The 18,555-nt window shown below is 41.8% G+C and overlaps 1 protein-coding gene across 3 annotated transcripts in view; it reads right to left on the bottom strand.

Moving 5' to 3' along the window:
* The window catches only part of FARS2 (phenylalanyl-tRNA synthetase 2, mitochondrial), a 616,855-nt gene that overhangs the window by 509,006 nt on the left and 89,294 nt on the right, over window positions 1-18,555 (bottom strand). The window contains exon 1 of one of the 3 annotated variants that reach the window (XM_069730709.1): window positions 9,180-9,241. The exons of the other annotated variants lie outside the window; for them this stretch is intronic. The gene's annotated coding sequence lies outside the window, so the exon portion shown is untranslated. Of the gene's footprint in view, window positions 1-9,179; window positions 9,242-18,555 lie in introns of those variants that run through there. 3 annotated transcript variants of the gene reach the window in all.

Below are 18,555 nucleotides of genomic sequence, written 5' to 3' on the forward strand. Positions count from 1 at the left end.
AAAAATGATTTGTGGAATTGCACTTTTTTTGCAATTTCACCGCACTTGTAATTATTTCCCATTTTTAAGTACAGGATATGGTAAAACCAATGGAAAAAAAAAATCGCAGCATGCACTAGTTTCTTCCGTAAATAGGATATTACTCACCCATTTAAGTCTATAGGTATGTGGCAAAAATTCAGATGCTATACATTGACACAGTATAGCCTCCCTTTTTATATGAATACACTGCAATTCTGTAACATAGGAAACTGTAAATGGTCCTGCAAATTATTAATAAATGTTGCTGTAAAAAATTAGATTGCACACTGAGGACAAGTGAAAAACAAAATCGTCCCACTCTACTGGATGAAACTCTGAACTATTTTTTATACGCTCGTGTGAACCTACCCCAAGATGAGCATTCATTTTCAAAAAACCAATCTTAAATTTTAATCTATTTCCTGCCATTATCTAGAAAACTGATGACAGGTTATGCATACATTTGTGGACACAACAACACATATACAATGTAGCAAAGCCAGATAGGAATGGGTTAAATCCTTGTATTGCATGTCTTGATTAGATGCACATGACTAGGGCCTGTGGTCACTAATTATGTCAGACTGCTGGATGTTGACCAAAGATGAGTGTGCTGCTGGTGAGTGAACGGCCAAAATGTGAGTTGTAATTGGGACACAGACGTGCCAGAGTCTCTCTCAATGGAGACTGCACAGGTCAGCTAGGAAATCTGAGCAGTCTGTGTGTTGGAGCTGCCGAGAACTGTGAGAAAAATGCAGACTGTTCCCAGGATTCTGTGGGGCAGGTATTTAAGCTGCTCTGCATTATTACCCTGTGAGCCTCACCTCCTTTGTAAAGACCAAAAAAATTGAATTAAATAAATAACCTACCGTATATACCTGGGACTGTATAGTAGTATAGTAGATTACAAGAAAATCTAAAAAACCTTAATATTCCGGGGAGAGGCAGCAATAAAACAGTAGCAATAACTGGCTCCATTTAATCTGGTAACATGTCTTGATTAGGGGTTTGTGCATACATTAATTATTTGCTGCAGATATTTCTGCATTAAAAATGTCGTTTCTATTGACAGGAAAAACACTGCATAAAAAAGTGTGTCTTTTATTTGTTTTTTCCAAAGGGGAAAAACCACTGAAAGAAATGACAAGCCCACGATATGAAATTGCTTCAAATCTGCAATGAAAGAATGAGATTTCAAAAATGTAATTCCCTTTGCTAGGACAGTAAAATGCTGCATTTTTCTTTGCAAAACCGCGATGTGTGAAAATAACCCAAGAGAAAAAGCTAAGTCGCTTAAATGTTACAGCAGACAACTTTCATAAATGATAATATGGCCAGTTAAACATGGAGGTGCCACTGGTATCTCTGTGCAGTGTTAAGACATGCTTATCGTCTCAAAAAATATCACACGGTCAGTTAACAATGGAGGTACCACAAGTATCACTGGGCAGTGTTTTAAACATGCTTATCTTTAACCTCTCTGCTTCTGGGGTATCGGTACTATAATTCATTAACCGCTCCTTACGGTCATCACTGTGGTGCCAGTATCTACCTCACAGCTCTCCATACTTGTGGCAACTGGCTGTCTGGACTGGGCACCATCAGCTCCAGTCCCAATAAAATTTCCAATGTTGCAGCAATAACTCAGGCCATGGGGACTAAACCATAGCAGCGCACAAGTCATGTCTCATCTCCCAAGGGCTGACATCTTGTGAGTCCAACCAATCTGTTAAGGGGAAAGACATTCTTTAAATCAGATCAGCCGTGGGTACAAGTGGTTCATGATGTCAACTAGTCCTACTCCATAATGTCACGGTATGTGATTAGCAAAGAGAGTTATTGGATTATTGTTACTGTAATTTTCAGAACAGTATTTATCTAGAATTATGTTTAGACTGATCTAATTCCCCATGTGAAAATGTCTGTCATTAGAATAAGGTCTAAAGGGTAACGTTTCTCCTTGCGGAGAGTGACATACCGGCTCTGGCATGCCAGGATAAGGAAGCTTATTCACCGTGCAATGCTCCTCTGGGAAATTTAATATTCAAATTGCCTCTTAAGAGAAGAAGAGGACTTGAACTCAATAGCGCTACCTGTTGGTCCAACAGGTGGCACTACAGCATTCAAGTCCTCATCCTCTCTGAAGAGGCAATTTGCATATGTCATTATAATAATATTTCTTTCTTTCTAATAAAAAATAAGATTAAGTAAAACAAAAGTACAATAGCCTAAAAAGGAGATGATCCATCTTGACCACGCTGCTTCCCCTTCATTACAATCTGCCAAGGGATGTCCATTATAGATGGTTTAGCCGGAAACTTTCCAATGAGTTGGCAGGGAGCCTGCTTTCTCAGATTAGGCAGAGCAAAGGGCAATTGTCCCTATTCTAAGGGCAAAGGAGGTGGAAGGTTGATGAAATATACAAAGAATCCGGGATTGAATCATAGTCATACTGTCGTCAGCTATATTTGTATAAAGTACGTTAATTGATGTCGCAGAACTGATGCAATCGGCGTCGCAGTTCCAAACTCATGTCTGGTAACCTACAAGCTAATTACTACCTAATGCCATGTTTGGTAAGCTAAACACTAACTAAAGATGTGCAGATAGTTTAGTGGCCCCAAATTTAGTGATAGGATATATTTAACCTTGCGTTAGGCGCAAAAGGCCTGCCAGGCACAGCTCACACGTTCTTGGTTCCACACCCTCACCCAGTACCTTCCTATATTTAGATGCTGCTTGACAACCCATCACTCAGTTTTACCGCCATCCTTACGGAGAGCAGACATGACCTCCAGGGCCTCTCAGACTCATTGTGCCTGAAGGTTCTCACTGTTGAAGGTTCGTACTTTTTGTTTTTTGTCACAATAATTTTGCTTGTGTTATGAATGAATAATGCAAAGTTTGTGGATATTTCGTAGAAATAAGAGGGTTTTCTTACAAGTAAAAGGGTTGTCACAATCCATTTTTGGATTTGTGGCAGCTCTGGTTCCACTATGCTTTAAATGGAGCTTTTTTTTTCCTTTCAGGACCAGCGGGGGGTTAATTTCAGTTTCCCTTGCCGCAACTGCAGAGTGGCTAGGTCAGCTGATGCATCAGGTGACCATTTAAAGAATGGTGGGAGTGGTCACCACCCACATCAGCTGACCTAGTCACTCATTAACCCCCCGCTGGTCCTGAAAGGAAAAGAAACCTACATTTAAAACATAGTGGATCCAGAGCTGCCACGAATCCAAAAATGGATCATGACAAGGGTTTTCTTAGAAATGGCCCAAACACGTAATAATAATCTAAGATATAATATGATGCAAACCTTGCTTTTCTCTCTGCCAAAGTGTTTCTTCTGCTGAACTTTTAACGTCTGAGTCAATATGACTCCAGTAACTAAGTGCCCTACAATTACATTTTTGTTCCAAATTTTAATGTTTAGTAATAGTTATATCCTGAAAACTGGAGGCTATTTGGGGGTCGCTGTGAAATTTGGGTACTTTTTGATTTATTATGTTTATGATTTTTTTTGTATCGGATTTTGTGTACTCTTTTTCTTTTATTACATCCCTATGAAGGTCACTGATTACATTTAGAGACCAGAAATTGAGATAATTACATACTATAGATGGTTTCCATACCTGTGCATGTCAGGCGCACTGCGCCTGAACCCGGGAGTGCAAGAGATGCGCCTGACCCCTGAATCTGTGCTGCACTTTATGTACATGCTCAGTAGTGAGGCCGGGGTGAAGAGTTGGAGTCGCAGTTGTAAGTCAGGGAGATTGAGGAGTAGGAGGATTGGCTTACCGACCCCACAGCCCTGCCTGGCACATAAGCTAAACATGCACAAATAATATGGTGTGAACATATCCTAATTGCTGACTGATATTTACTATTTGGCAGTCAATTTACTTAATTGCTTGCTTATTGTCCAAAATGGTGGTTAAACCAAACACAAAGACGCCAATTTATCAAAGTGTTTACACCCAAAAAAACTAGGATAAAATACTATGAAAAGTCGCAACAATTTTGGGCAATGTGGAGTTACAGAAACATTATGCAACTTGTGACGTGTTAGACTGTTTCAAGCAGCTAACACAAATTGGGCAAATCAGTGGATGAGCCAGAGTGGCATATGCCATGGCCATGAATGACCATCAAATTCATCAACAGTGGCAGTGTTTTTTACAGCGCTTTTCTGGAAAGCAGCAAGGAGACGCATGCTACTGAGAAGATGTGCCGAATTAATTAGGTGACATGTGCTTCTTTCCCTTCATTACGTGTGTATAATGCTTGTCTTAATGAATAGGGCAAAAGGGCTCAGAATCATCAGCACTTTTCTGTAAATCTAATTGAAAATTTGCAAAATCTTGCAACTTGATAGGTTTATGCTCAGCCAGCGTCACAAACTTTTTGACAAGTGGGAGGGACCGAGGCCAGATGGGACGTGGATAAATTGATCATAAGTTATACCACAAGAGTAATGCAATTATGACAGAAATGTGCTCCAGTCCCTGACCGCAGTAACATTTTTGGCATTTTCACACTGCAGTTGAATGATGAGCCTAATTCATGCCTCTTTATGAATTTGGCACATCCTAATAGAGCACGGAGCTCATCAAGACTGGTCGACAAATGCCAGTTTTGATAAATCAAGGCCGAAATCTACAGTGTATCTGTTCATGTAAAAATATCATAAAGGTAACAACGAGAACTGACAAGAAGACGGTAGAACTAGTCTGGTAACGCTGCATACTCTTACTGGCAAAAAATCCTGTAAATTCCTGGGCTGTCTAGCATGAACTGCACGCTTGAGATCTTCCGAGACTGGCTCAATGATATTGAGATCAGGAGTGTTGTGAATTCTGTTGTCAAACTCCCTCCTGTGGTCGTGAATGGTACTTCTGCGAGTTCTGTCCATGGACTCCCTCTGGTGGCTGTGAGTGAAGCTGCTGCTTCTGAGGTTCCTTACACAGGTGACGTGGTTTATCCTTTGGTTGGCTGCTCTATTTAACTCCACTCAGATCGTTACTCCATGCCAGCTGTCAATGTTCCTGCATTTGTTCAGTTCGCTCTTGGATCTTTCTGGTTACCTGTCTTCCCCAGCAGAAGCTAAGTTCCTGATAGTTATTATTTGTTCTTTGTTTCCCTGTCCAGCTGGTTATCATGATTTTGTCTTGCTAGCTGGAAGCTCTGGGATGCAGAGTGGCACCTCCGCACCGTTAGTCGGTGCGGAGGTCTTTTTGCACACTCTGCGTGGTCTTTTGTAGTTTTTTGTGCTGACCGCAAAGATACCTTTCCTATCCTCTGTCTGTTTAGTAAGTCTGGCCTCCCTTGCTGAAACCTGTTTCATTTCTGCGTTTGTGACTTTCATCTTTACTCACAGTCAATATATGTGGGGGGCTGCCTTTTCCTTTGGGGAATTTCTCTGAGGCAAGGTAGGCTTTATTTTCTATCTCTAGGGCTAGCTAGCTCATAGGCTGTGAAGAGGCGTCTAGGGAGAGTCAGGAACGCTCCACGGCTATTTCTAGTTGTTGTGATAGGATTAGGGCCTGCGGTAAGCAGAGCTCCCACATCCCAGAGCTTGTCCTGTGTGAGTTTAACTATCAGGTCGTGTCGGGTGCTCCTAACCACCAGGTCATAACACAGGAGACTGAGATGGCCACTCCAGAACCTTCACTTTGTTCTGCTCTAGAAAATGACAGGTTGACTTGGCCTTGTGTTTTAGACCCAGATTATAAAAGGGATAGGAGTGGCTAGCCGAGCTCAGCTGAGAGCTCAGACTCCCAGAGTTCCCAAAGTGGCCTATTAACCAGTGTTCTGCCAAAAGAAATAAACACCATTTATAAAGAAGGTGAAGTGCTTCTTTTCAGCACAAGAGTAGGAGCAATCAGATGCTGCGGTCTGCAGGCTCCTCTCTGTTGAGGTAACCTTATGACAAGTACTCTGTGTACTTACGTAAGTCCTGACCAAGTGCTCAAGTTTTCTTGACTATGCCCTCTTATAACAACTATGTCTCTTGTTCTGCTTTTGTACTCTGGCTATCGAACTTGGCAAATTTTTGTACATGAAGCTTGTTCATTTCTGTCCAAGCTTCTGCTCAAGTTAGACTGTTCTAGTATTGACCGTTAACTTCAACATCCACTCTTTACATCTCTTGCTGATGCCTTCTGCAGGCCACCTAAGGTCAATTGGTGACTAATACAGGGGACGCAACCTGGAGTTCTAACTTGGTTAGTTCATAAGACTGTGAGAGAGTAGAAAAGGAAAGTTCTCTGAATGTGAACTTTGCACCTCTGCTTCTTGAGTTATGAAAAAATGCATCCACTTTGAAAGAATTTAGCAAAAGGGGGCCATTTGGATCCGAATAAGTTCCAGGGCTGAGTGTGACTGCTAAAGTAACACCCCTGCTAGCAGTCCACTCTCACTTCTCCGCAATGTTCAAGTAGTGTGAAAGGGCAGGTGGGAAAAAAAAATGAAAAAAAATACATGGCTACAATATCATACAGTAATTCTGGGGCTCACACGGCATGGCTTAATCGTTATGGCAAAATTTGGCCAGTTTAATGGCTTGGCTCATTTACTTATATTTATCCATATTAAAGGAAATCTGTCAGTAGGATCAACCCTCCTAAGCCATCTATATGGGCATGTAGGTCATAGGATGCTGAATAGCATGACACATTGATATCTGTGGACCAATGCCTTATTCCAGAGAAATCCACACTTTTGTTATATGTAAGGCTAGGTTCACATTGCGTTAGTGCAATCCTTTTAGCGCATACGCTAACGGAATGCGCTAACGCAATGTCCAAAAAGGAATTGCGTCTAGCGATCCCGTTAGCGCAGATGCCCGATCTGCGCTAGCAAAGAACGGACCCTGAACGCTGCAAGCAGCGTTCGAGGTATGTCCGAAAATAACAGGACATCGCTGACGCATGCCAAAAAAGGCATACGTTAGCGATGCGTTAGTTACACTGCGGTCAATGGGTGCGCTAACGGATCCATTACAATGCGTTAATTGCGCCATGTAACGGATTCTGTTAGCGGACACCCACTAACGCAATGTGAACCCAGCCTAAATGAGCTGTTCAGGTCTATGGGCCGGACACTGATTTACATGAAAATCTGCAGAGATTATTTTAAATAAAAGAGTGCGATACCAGTGTGAGACACCTGTGCCCGGTGCCACCTTCTCATTTTACCATCTTCTATTGCCCTGATCCATCACATGGGGATGCTACCTTGGAGGCCTGGTACATTTTGTCAGGTAGTATAGGACGCCCTATGGTCAGGCTATTCTTAGCCACGGGGGGACTCTCATTTTGATCCCTTAGGTAGTTTTCAGGGTGGCACTGCGGTTTGACCTTATTACAGGTCTGGTCTTTATTACCTTTTTGCTATGTTTTTGCAAATTTTAAGTGTTTTTAACTGCTTTGTGTAGTGTTCTCTGAGTGTGGTTTAATAAAATTGTTATATTTTGGTAAATCTCTGTGGTGATCCCTATAGTTTGCATGCTACCCTTTTTTCTTTCGGTCATTGTACCAGTGTGAGACATGTCATATCCGCTCTCTGGTCTCTTGGCCTCGCTACAAAGCTGTGTGTGATTACAATAAAAAAATTTTAGCGGATAGCACTCGGACCTATGGTATTCAATGGGGCAGTGCTGAAGCACGATTTTTTTTCACTGGCAGAATTTGTTAATGGAAAAAAATTGCATCTTACTCCTATTTCACTTTGAAATTGGACGTCACTCAGCCATTCAAGTCTATGGGTGAGTGGAAAACACTGGACTGCACTCGGATGACATCCAATTTTCCCGAACTCACATAATGGAACTTTTGTTCTTCATCTTTTCCTCACAGTGTGCTCCAAATCTCTCATCCGAGATAATCGGAGCACACTGGGCTGACACTCCGATTAACTCTAATCAAAGTTTGATAGGAGTGTCATTTGCATAATCGGCCCAATTGTCTTGGATGAGAGAATCTACGACCATCTGATTGTAGCCTACCTGACATATCTGCAGATGTTCTTTCAGTCCATCACTTTACTCAGCTCGCTATGACCTGTATGCCCTCAAAGATGGCTTAGGAGGGTTGAGCCCACTGACAGGTTCCCTTCAACCTGCTTAAGGGTTTCTATTTGTGTAATATATATATATATATAGAGAGAGAGAGAGAGAGAGAGAGATACAGTACAGCCCAGAAGTTTGGACACACCTTCTCATTTAAAGATTTTTCTGTATTTTCCTGACTATGAAAATTGTACATTCACACTGAAGGCATCAAAACTATGAATTAACACATGCTATTGCATCCGGTTTGCGTTTAGTTGAACCATCATTTATTTTTCAACAGTACAATGACTCCAAACACACCTCCAGGCTGTGTAAGGGCTATTTGACCAAGAAGGAGAGTGATGGGGTGCTATGCCAGATGACCTGGCCTCCACAGTCACCAGACCTGAACCAATCGAGATGGTTTGGGGTGAGCTGGACCGCAGAGTGAAGGCAAAAGGGCCAACAAGTGCTAAGCATCTCTGGGAACTCCTTCAAGATTGTTGGAAAACCATTCCCGGTGACTACTTCTTGAAGATCATCAAGAGAATGCAAAGAGTGTGCAAAGCAGTCATCAAAGCAAAAGATTACATGTCTAGGCATGTAGCTCCTAAAGAAACAGTCGTCCCGAAAATCTAATTTTATTTCAGGATATAAAGAAATGTAATATACGGTAATAGAATTCAATAGCAAGAAATCTCTAGTTCAGCAAATGTCTAACGCTGATGATTTTTGAATAAAATGGCTTTGGCCTTCAGCCATTTAGAGTGAGGAGTGGTGCACATTATATTCATTAGCTTTTCAACAGTGAAACTGCCAACAGCCATTCTTATTTCCCAAAAGTGCAGTGAAAACAGAGCTCTTTATCTGCCGAACAGAATTCTCTGTGTGATAAAACCATGCAATCATGCTCAAGAGGGCTAGCAGTTCTGACAAGTGGAATAAAAAAAGAGAATTGTGAGCCTGCACATGCTGCTGGTTTATTAGTTACCTCACTTGGCATGAGAACTGTTTTGGTGACTACGGCAGGTCAACACTTCATTGAGTAATTGAACAAAAATATTTTTCCTACTTGCTTTCTAAACTGGGACTGTTTCTCGAAATACATTACCTGCATCTCAACTGTTTATTTTCCACAAGAGATTGTCTACTTGATTCAGCCTTCCGAGCTGCTGCAGGAACAAAAGGAGGAGAACGAAACAGTTCAGATATGGAGAATCGAAAAATGTAAAAGAATTGTGCCGTTAAATGCATACATACTGCATAGCTGCATCCCAAAGGTGGCGCAAGTAACCTGTCCTCTTCCTCTCTGAAAAGGCTATTTGTAGAATTTGAAGATATCTTATCACTTATATTGTACTGTGAACTGCGCAAAAATAAAAATAGGAACTGTTCTTGTACTGTGGTCAATTTGTTGAATCTACCGACCAAAAATCAAAATGAGTTTCAGCTCACATTTATCCTGCACTCTCCGCTGAGCACTTTGGGGTTTCTGTGTAAATCCCCAAAACCATAATTCAGACAAAACCTCAGACAAAACGACTAACTTATGATGCACATGGATAAACTATGGATGCTGTCTGGTCTCTGTTCCGTTGATGTCAGGTTATTTTAGGTGTCTTTGTAACACACAAGTGTGGACGACCACAGTTCTGTGAACACCTAAACCACCAGAACACACTCTAAACGGAGTTAAAAGTGTCTCCATCTGCCTCATTAGAGTGAGTGATTCTGTCTGAATTGCATTTTTGTGGCATTTACATGGAAACTGCAATGTAGGAGCTCGGCGTTGAACACAGGAATGTGATCCAGTCTTATTCTGCAAGCGATCAAAAATTATGCACTCCAAAACGTTGCCAAGAAAAAAAACTTATTTATCCCGCACAAAACCAGCCCCCACTCAGGTCTGTCATCTGCCACTGGAAATATAAGAATTCCAAAGGTACATATATGTCAAAGGTTGTGAAGGAGTTATAGGGGTTCTGTCACCAGATTTTTATTAGTCCATCTGCGCGCAGCCTTAATGTAGGGTCAAAGACCTTGATTCTAGCAATGTTTCACTTACTTAGGCTGGAATTAGACAAGCGTGTCACATCAGATGTGATGTGGTAATGACACTCAGCTCCAGCTCTGCTTCCCAGTGTGAGCCGAGTGTCAGTTCACTGTGCTCCGATCCTCTCGCATGAGACAATCACCGCACAGGTGTGGAGGCGATGGAGAATGTAATTTCTCCATCTCCTCCAATGCCTGTCTCGGCGTATATAGGACTGCAGCGGGATGACATGGTTACCCATTGGTTAGAACACGACTGTAACAATAGTGAGCTTCTTTACCACTTCAGTAACACATCAAAATGCCATATTGCTGTGATGCTGCATAAGCAATAGTGACAGAGTGACTGTGTCTGCGAAGAGGCCGAGCTCCAGTAACGATCCTAGAGAGTGTTTAGTCTGTTCACTCTCAGCCTTTCTCAATATGATATGTGTTTCATTACATTTTGACACATTCAAAACCGCATAACTCACTTAAATTACAGAATTTTCAGATTAATTTTGGCAGCTTTGTTTCATCACATGAATTGGAAATGTTTGGCTTTATTCTCCTCTCTTTATAACATTTAAACATTTTGTTATTAACCCCTTCCTGACATGGCTATACTATTCCACAATTGTTTTTTGGGCTTTTTGTTCACCATGCAAATTATCCATGTAAGTACGATTACTGAGATATGGTACATGTCTAGTTTTTTTTTTTTATTTAAAATTCAGAAATTTGTAAAAAGAAAAAGAAAATTTTGCTTGTGTCACCAATTTCCGAGACGCATAGCGTTTCACTTTTTGGTTGATGGGTTTGTGTAAGGGCTTATTTTTTCGCGCCTTGAGCTGTAGTTTTTATTGATACCATTTAGTGTAGATACAATGTTTTGATCACCCCTTTTTGTATTTTTTGGCAAAAAAAAAACCCACAATCCTGGTGTTTAGATTTTTTTTTTCTCATTTCATTCTTTATAAATCAAGTTAATACATTTTATATTTTGATAGATAAGGACGTATCTATATGTCCTTATCTATCAAATACGTAACTACATTATATATATATATATATATAAACATATATATATATATATATATATACACACACATACATACACACACATATAATATGTGTAGTTTATCTTTCTTTTTAATGGGGCACTTTAATATATATATTATAATTAAAAATAATAATTTTTATTTTTCACTGTACTTGTGAATCCCAGTAGGGGATTTGAACCTGCAATCCTCCGATCACTTGTGCTATATACAGCAATACCATAGTACTGATTTGCATACAGCAAAAATCATGGTGTGCTATAAACACCAGCCAGAATCTGGAGTTCACAGAAGTACTGTCAATACAGGCACAGGGAGGGGGTCTTCAGCTGACCACAGGCTGTCAAGGCAACTCATCAGCAGCCTGTGATCACACCATGGAGGTGTCAATAAACACATGCAATGAAATGCCCCCCTCCCCCTGCCAGTTTGGGTAAATGTAATCGGTGAACAACCGTGGGTGGAGCTGTGCTCCACTCGTGGCTTTTAGAATCAGATGATTGCTGAATATCACATCCATCATCTGCCAGGAAAGATGAGGGCTCAGTTTATGAGCCCGCATCAAATGCCTGCTACCTGCCTATCACATAACTGTACATCGTATGTCCAGTAAGTGGGTTAATAGGAATAATTATGCATTGTATTTTGGATCAAATCTTAGTACCTGCCATCCAAGAGTGGGCACTAAACACTGTATGGAGGTGTACGGTTCTGTTGATTTTTGTGCTTTGCACACAGTATTCACTGTATGGTAAAAATGAGCCAAAAACATGATCCTCCAAGTCAGAACAAATATGGTGATTAGTGATGAGCGAGTGAACTCATTGCTCGAGTGACCTCTGAGTATTAATAACTGCTCGTAGATTTAGTTTTTGTTGATGCAGCTGCATGATTTACAGCTACTAGCCAGCCTGAGTACAGGTGGGGGTTGCCTGGTTGCTAGGGAATCCCCACATGTATTCAAGCTGGCTAGTAGGTGTAAATCATGCAGCTGAGGCAACGAAAACAATCTCTGAGCAGTTACAAATACTCGGAGACCACTCAAGCAACGAGAACACTCGCTCATCACTAATGGTGATACGTATCTAGTAGTGATGAGCGAGCGTTGCTTGGGTTTTCCCGGGCATGCTCAGGTGATCTCCGAGTATATGTAACTGCTCGGAGATTTAGTTTTCGTTGCCTCAGCTGCATGATTTACGGCTGCTAGCCAGGCTGAGGACATGTGGGGGGTTGCCTGGTTGCTAGGGAATCCCCACGTGTTCAAGCTGTCTAGCAGCTGTAAATCATGCAGCTGAGGCGACGAAAACAATCTCCGAGCAGTTACGAATAGCTGGAGATCACCCGAGCGTGCTCGGGAAAACCGGAGCAACGACTATACTCGCTCATCACTAGTATCTAGCACAGAGGGTTTTTTTCATTATTATCAAATCGAGGGAGAAAATTCCCAAAGAAAAAAGTAAAAAAATTGACAAAATTTGTAAAACAAAAATAAAAACGTTAGTTTGTAGAGCATCCTTCTGAGACCCGTAATCTTTGATTTTTACATGCTAATATGATTGCTTTATTGATACCAATATGGGTTACATCTGAAGTTGTGAGATTTTTTTATGGAGGTGTGGTGGTTCTTTTTTCTCTTTATACAGCGCTTACTGTATGGGTTAATTTTATATTTTGATAGTCCACTCCTTTTCGAACGCGGAAATATCAAAAATGTTTTTTTTTATGCTAACTTCTTTATTTTTAACCCCTTAACCCCCGGAGCTTTTTTTGTTTTTTCATTTTCGTTTTTTGCTCCCCTTCTTCTCAGAGCCATAACTTTTTTATTTTTCCGTCAATATGGACATGTGACGGCTTATTTTTTGTGGGATGAGTTGTACTTTTGAACGACATCATTGCTTTTTCCATGTCGTGTAACAGAAAACAGGAAAAAAATTCCAAGTGCGATGAAATTGCAAAAAAAAAGTGCACTCCAACACTTGATTTTTGTTTGGCTTTTTTGCTAGGTTCATTAAATGCTAAAAGTGACCTGTCATTATGATTCTCCATGTCATTACAAGTTCATAGACAACAAACATGTCTAGGTTTATTTTTTATCTATGTATGTTTTGCTGGTTCCTCCTCCTCTCACCTTCCCCTTACTGTTGGGGTTCCTCAAGGATCAGTCCTAGGCCCCCTACTCTTCTCGTTGTATACTGCCCCTATTGGACAAACAATCAGTAGATTTGGTTTCCAGTACCATCTCTATGCTGACGACACCCAATTATACACTTCTGCTCCCGATATCACACTGACCTTTTTAGAAAACACCAGTGATTGTCTTACCGCTGTCTCTAAAATCATGTCCTCCCTCTATCTGAAACTAAACCTGTCAAAAACTGAACTCCTCGTGTTCTCTCCCTCTACTAACCTACCTTTGCCTGACATTGCCATCTCCGTGTGCGGTTCCACCATTACTCCAAAGCAACATGCCCGCTGCCTTGGGGTCATCCTTGATTCTGACCTTTCATTCACCCCCTACATCCGATCACTGGCTCGCTCTTCTTACCTGCATCTCAAAAACATTTCTAGAATTCGCCCTTTTCTTACTTTCGACTCTGCAAAAACTCTTACTGTTTCACTTATTCATTCTCGTCTGGACTATTGTAACTCTCTACTAATCGGCCTCCCTCTTACCAAACTCTCCCCACTCCAATCTGTCCTGAATGCTGCAGCCAGGATCATATTCCTCACCAACCGTTACACCGATGCCTCTACCCTGTGCCAGTCATTACACTGGCTACCCATCCACTCCAGAATCCAGTACAAAACTACTACCCTCATCCACAAAGCACTCCATGGCTCAGCACCACCCTACATCTCCTCCCTGGTCTCAGTCTGCCACCCTACCCGTGCCCTCCGCTCCGCTAATGACCTCAGGTTAGCATCCTCAATAATCAGAACCTCCCACTCCCGTCTCCAAGACTTTACACGTGCTGCGCCGATTCTTTGGAATGCACTACCTAGGTTAATACGATTAATCCCCAATCCCCACAGTTTTAAGCGTGCCCTAAAAACTCATTTGTTCAGATTAACCTACCGCCTCAACACATTAACCTAATAATCCCGGTGTGGCCTATCATAAAACAAAAAAAAAAAAAAGTTCCTCGTATCATGTTCTCATACACTTTATGCAGTTAATAGCCCTCTGTGTCTGTACTGCTACATACTTAGGCAGTTAACTGGTTCATGCAGCTTTACATGAACACCCGAGCCTTACACTATGGCTGGTCCGAATAACTAAAGCAATTGTTACCATCCACCTCTCGTGTCTCCCCTTTTCCCCATAGTTTGTAAGCTTGCGAGCAGGGCCCTCACTCCTCCTGGTATCTGTTTTGAACTGTATTTCTGTTATGCTGTAATGTCTATTGTCTGTACAAGTCCCCTCTATAATTTGTAAAGCGCTGCGGAATATGTTGGCGCTATATAAATAAAAAATTATTATCTAAGTGGTAAAAAAAATTCCAAAATTTACTTAAAAAAAAAAAATGAGCACAACTTTCCGATAGTGGTAGCGTCTCAATTTTTCGTGATCTGGGGTCGGGTGAGGGCTTATTTTTTGCATTCCGAGCTGACGTTTTTAATTATACCACTTTTGATCTTTTGATCATCCGTTATTGCATTTTAATGCAATGTAGTGGCGAGTGGCGACCAAAAAAATGTAATTTTGGCGCTTTGATTTTTCTCTCGCTATGCCGTTTAGCGATCATGGCGATTCTGAACGAGGCGATACCAAATATGTGTAGGTTTGATTTTTTTATTGTTTTATTTTGATTGGGGCGAAAGGGGGGGTGATTTCAACTTTTATTTTTTAAATATTTTTAAACATTTTTATTTTTATTTTGGCATGCTTCAATAGTCTCCATGGGAGGCTAGAAGCATCCACTACTCGATCGCCTCTGCTACATAGAGGTGATGCACAGATCACCTCTATGCAGCAGAACTACAGGCTTGCTATGAGCGCCAACCACAGGGTGGCGCTCATTGCAATCTGCCAAAAACAACCATAGAGGCCTCGAGGAGACCTGTGGTTGTGATGGCAATGCACCGATGACCCCCGATCACGTGGCGGGGTGCAGCGGTGCGCGCACTTTTGGCTGCGCGGCCGGTAGTGCTTGTTTAACCCCTCTGTGACCTTAGACGTACTATCCCGTCGAGGTGCCCTGGGCTTATCTGACCCTGGACGGGATAGTACGTCCAGCGCGATCGGCGGCGCTCACGGGGGGAGCGCCGCCGATCGCGGCCGGGTGTCAGCTGCTTATCGCAGCTGACATCCGGCACTATGTGCCAGGAGCGGTCACGGACCGCCCCCGGCACATTAACCCCTGGCACACCGCGATCAAACATCCGGGTCCTGCAGGGAGGGAGGTGGCTTCACAGAGCCTGCTCAGAGCAGGCACTGTGAAGGCTGCAGCGCTGCATGTCAGATCAGTGATCTGACAGAGTGCTGTGCACACTGTCAGATCACTGATCTGTGATGTCCCCACCTGGGACAAAGTAAAAAAGTAAAAAAAAAAATTTCCAAATGTGTAAAAAAAAATTAAAAAAAATATTCCAAAATAATGAAAAAAAAAAAATATTATTCCCATAAATACATTTCTTCATCTAAATAAAAAAAAAACCAATAAAAGTACACATATTTAGTATCGCCGCGTCCGTAACGACCCGACCTATAAAACTGGCCAACTAGTTAACCCCTTCAGTAAACACCGTAAGAAAAAGAAAAAAAAACGAGGCAAAAAACAACGCTTTATTATCATACCGCCGAACAAAAAGTGGAATAACACGCGATCAAAAGGACAGATATAAATAACCATGGTACCGCTGAAAACGTCATATTGTCCCGCAAAAAACGAGCCGCCACACAGCATCATCAGCAAAAAAATAAAAAAGTTATAGTCCTGAGAATAAAGCGATGCAAAAATAATTATTTTTTCTGTAAAATAGTTTTTATTGTATAAAAGCGCCAAACCATAAAAAAATGATATAAATGAGGTATCGCTGTAATCGTACTGACCCGAAGAATAAAACTGATTTATCAATTTTACCAAACGCGGAACGGTATAAACGCCTCCCCCAATAGAAATTCATGAATAGCTGGTTTTTGGTCATTCTTCCTCACAAAAATCGGAATAAAAAGCGATCAAAAAATGTCACGTGCCCGAAAATGTTTTCAATAAAAACGTCAACTCGTACCGCAAAAAACAAGACCTCACATGACTCTGTGGACCAAAATATGGAAAAAATATAGCTCTCAAAATGTGGTATTGCAAAAAATATTTTTTGCAATAAAAAGGGTCTTTCAGTGTGTGACGGCTGCCAATCATAAAAATCCGCTAAAAAAACTCGCTATGAAAGTAAATCAAACCCCCCTTCATCACCCCCTTAGTTAGGGAAAAATTAAAAAAAAATGTATTTATTTCCATTTTCCCATTAGGGCTAGGGTTAGGGCTAGGGTTAGGGCTAGGGGGGTTAGGGCTAGGGTTAGGGCTAGGGTTAGGGCTAGAGTTAGGGCTAGGGTTAGGGCTAAGGTTAGGGCTAGGGTTAGGGTTGGGGCTACAGTTAGGGTTGGGGCTAAAGTTAGGGTTAGGGTTTAGATTACATTTACAGTTGGGAATAGGGTTGGGATTAGGGTTAGGGGTGTGTCAGGGTTAGAGGTGTGGTTAGGGTTACCGTTGGAATTAGGGTTAGGGGTGTGTTTAGATTAGGGTTTCAGTTATAATTGGGGGGTTTCCACTGTTTCGGCACATCAGGGGCTCTCCAAAAACGACATGGCGTCCGATCTCAATTCCAGCCAATTCTGCGTTGAAAAAGTAAAACAGTGCTCCTTCCCTTCCGAGCTCTCCTGTGTGCCCAAACAGGGGTTTACCCCAACATATGGGGTATCAGCGTACTCAGGACAAATTGGACAACAACTTTTGTGGACCAATTTCTCCTGTTACCCTTGGGAAAATATAAAACTGGGGGCTAAAAAATAATTTTTGTGGGAAAACAAAAAGATTTTCTATTTTCACGGCTCTGCGTTATAAACTGTAGTGAAACACTTGGGGGTTCAAAGTTCTCACAACACATCTAGATAAGTTCATTGAGGGGTCTAGTTTCCAATATGGGGTCACTTGTGGGGGGTTTCTACTGTTTAGGTACATTAGGGGCTCTGCAAACGCAATGTGACGCCTGCAGACCAATCCATCTAAGTCTGCATTCCAAATGATGCTCCTTCCCTTCCGAGCCCTCCCATGCGCCCAAACAGTGGTTCCCCCCCACATATCGGGTATCAGCGTACTCAGGACAAATTGGACAACAACATTTAGGGTCCAATTTCTCCTGCTAACCTTGGAAAAATACAAAACTGGGGGCTAAAATATAATTTTTGTGGAAAAAAAATATTTTTTATTTGCACGGCTCTGCGTTAAAAGCTGTAGTGAAATACTTGGGGGTTCAAAGCTCTCACAACACATCAAGATGAGTTCCTTAGGGGGCCTACTTTCCAAAATGGTGTCACTTGTGGGGGGTTTCTACTGTTTAGGTACATTAGGGGCTCTGCAAACGCAATGTGACGCCTGCAGACCATTCCATCTAAGTCTGCATTCCAAATGGCGCTCCTTCCCTTCCGAGCCCTCCCATGCGCCCAAACGGTGGTCCCCCCCCCCCCCACATATGGGGTATCAGCGTACTCAGGACAAATTGGACAACAACTTTTGGGGTCCAATTTCTCCTGTTACCCTAGGGAAAATACAAAACTGGGGGCTAAAAAATAATTTTTGTGGGAAAAAAATTTTGTTTTATTTTTATGGCTCTGCATTATACACTTCTGTGAAGCACTTGGTGGGTCAAAGTGCTCACCACACCTCTAGATAAGTTCCTTAGGGGGTCTACTTTCCAAAATGGTGTCACTTGTGGGGGGTTTCAATGTTTAGGCACATCAGTGGCTCTCCAAACGCAACATGGCGTAACATCTCAATTTCTGTCAATTTTGCATTGAAAAGTCAAACGGCGCTCCTTCCCTTCCGAGCTCTCCCATGCGCCCAAACAGTGGTTTACTGCCACATATGGGGTATCAGCGTACTCAGGACAAATTGGACAACAACTTTTGAGGTCCAATTTCTTCTCTTACCCTTGGAAAAATAAAAAATTGGGGGCAAAAATATAATTTTTGTGAAAAAATATGATTTTTTATTTTTACGGTTCTGCATTATAAACTTCTGTGAAGCACTTGGTGGGTCAAAGTGCTCACCACACATCCAGATAAGTTCCTTAGGGGGTCTACTTTCCAAAATGGTGTCACTTGTGGGGGGTTTCAATGTTTAGGCACATCAGTGGCTCTCCAAACGCAACATGGCGTCCCATCTCAATTCCTGT

The sequence above is a fragment of the Ranitomeya imitator genome, chromosome 6 (genome assembly GCF_032444005.1).
Source record: "Ranitomeya imitator isolate aRanImi1 chromosome 6, aRanImi1.pri, whole genome shotgun sequence".
NCBI classification, from domain to species: domain Eukaryota; kingdom Metazoa; phylum Chordata; class Amphibia; order Anura; family Dendrobatidae; genus Ranitomeya; species Ranitomeya imitator.